This window comes from Symphalangus syndactylus, chromosome Y (assembly GCF_028878055.3).
Source record: "Symphalangus syndactylus isolate Jambi chromosome Y, NHGRI_mSymSyn1-v2.1_pri, whole genome shotgun sequence".
NCBI classification, from domain to species: domain Eukaryota; kingdom Metazoa; phylum Chordata; class Mammalia; order Primates; family Hylobatidae; genus Symphalangus; species Symphalangus syndactylus.
This window is the reverse complement of record NC_072448.2, coordinates 20,524,209-20,526,347: the sequence shown is the minus strand read 5'-3', so window position 1 is coordinate 20,526,347 and position 2,139 is coordinate 20,524,209. Positions and strand designations below refer to the sequence as shown.

The following is a 2,139-nucleotide window of genomic DNA, read 5'->3' as shown; positions in this document are numbered from 1 at the left end:
TGGTAGCTTTATTTAGCAGTTGTTTCATTGTTTACCATAGTGATTTTTCTTACAATTTTGTAGAAGCCTGTGTCAGAATTAAGAACTTTTTTAGAAGAGAATAATCATGGATGATTGAAATTAACATTTTAAGCTGATACTGAAATTATTCTAAATTCTATTACATTTCTATTTGTATTTTCTTTTGAAGGCTAATGGAAGTCTTAAAAACAAAATGGATACTTCCCTGCCAGGGAGATACTGTGATCACGAAGGTGGCTTGCACAGGGAAAGGCCGATCTATTGCACTCTAGATATGCTGACCCATGAGATTTCCCCAAATGTAGGAAACTCAACTGCATAATTTGTGGAAGTGAAGGCCTGTGTTTGTGCTTTCACAAGGAAAAAAATAAAAAGAGAGAAAAGAAAATTGAGTCATTTAGTGGATACAGAAAATGGAAAAAAAAACCATATACTGGAAACAATTCAATATGCCTATAAAAATTGGTGTCTTCCAGTACAAAACAATAAACATCAAATGGTTATTTCTCAGAAAGATCAAATAGTGCTAGGAAGACACTTGGAAATGCTCAAGAACTTTGTCTAGATGAGGTGGCTGGGGGAAGCCCCCAAAGGGCAGCAGATAAATCTGGGAAAAAGAGAAGTAATTTTTAAACACATAAGCCAATGTTTATGTATTAATATTACCCTTAAAAATATTTATTTTGTGATATAATTAGCATTGGTTGGTTTGTTCTTAAAAAGTAGTTTCCATTTGGAAGCAACTTGTGTGAAATGGCCTAAAAATTATGTAGCTAAAATAATTCAATTTTTTCCCTTAATTATAAATCATTTACAGGAATTCTAAAGATGTTATGCATGTCAGCTTTCTTGCATTTATTTAAAGTTTATTCTAATGAAGAAAACAAAGTGTAAGGTATAAAGTTGCTTTTATAATCAAATTGTCAATCTTTTTAAATATTTAGAATTTGGAGCCAGTTGACCATGATGCTTTAGATGGGCATAAGACCTCTCCAACAGAAGATGCTCCATTATATCCTCATTCAACAGGCTCTATGTATTAACAGTTTAAACAATAATAATAATAATAATAGTTTTCTTTTTCAAAACTCATTTTGATTATTTACTTATATAATCTTAAATTATTATTTTATTACATATTTTGTAACATATCAGCTGTGACTGAAAATTAAAAAAAAATTCTAGGACAGCTTTGGTAAGACGATCAGAAGAAAATAGTTTAAGTGAGGTCATGTTTTATTTTACCCTTGTGATATTTCTTTGTAATTAGGTAGTACCTTGTCCTGGTTCATAAAAATGTGTGATATTTCAATAAGAGCATAAAGTAATTTATTTAGTGTTTCTCAAAATCCAGTGCAGGAAAACTTAACAATTTTACCAGCTTTAATACAAAATTTAGTATAAAAAACAAATACTGACCAAAAATATAACTAAAATCCATTTATGAGCACTTCTAAGTTAAAACAAATATGTGTGTTAAAATATTCTGAGAAGATTAGCCACAATGTGAGTAGCGCAGTTTTCTTTTCTCTTTTCTTCCTTCTTTTCTCTTTTCTTCTTTTCCCTTCCCATTCCATTTCTTTTCCTCCCTTTCTTCCTTCTTTCTCTGTTTCTTTCCTTCTTTTTTTCTCCTTTCTTTCTTTCTTTCTTTCTTTTTTCTTTCTTTCTTTCTTTCTTTCTTTCTTTCTTTCTTTCTTTCTTTCTTTCTTTCTTTTCTTTCTTTCTTCCTTCCTTCCTTCCTTCCTTCCTTCCTTCCTTCCTTCCTTCCTTCCTTTCTCTCTCTCTCTCTTTCTTTCTTTCTTTCTTTCTTTCTTTCTTTCTTTCTTTCTTTCTTTCTCCCTTTCTTCTTTTCTTTCTTTTGTTCTTTTGATGGAGTTTCACTCTTGTTGACTGGGCTCCAGTGAAATGGTTGTGATCTTGGCTCACTAAAGCTTCCACCCCATGAGTTCAAGCGATTCTCCTGCCTCATCCTCTGAAGTAGCTGGGATTACAGGCATGCATCTGGCTAATTTTGTATTCTTGGTAGAGACAGTGTTTCACTGTGTTAGTCAGGGTGGTCTGGATCTACTGAACTCACAATCCAACAGCCTTGGTCTCTCAAAGTCCTGGGATTTCAGG

At 32.4% G+C, this 2,139-nt stretch overlaps 1 non-coding gene across 1 annotated transcript; it reads left to right on the top strand.

The window, feature by feature from the left end:
* The first annotated feature begins 218 nt into the window (after window positions 1-218).
* On the top strand, window positions 219-377 carry LOC129476846 (U1 spliceosomal RNA). Its single transcript, XR_008655130.1, has one exon. It is a non-coding gene; the product is annotated as a U1 spliceosomal RNA (small nuclear RNA).
* Window positions 378-2,139: the final 1,762 nt, after the last annotated feature.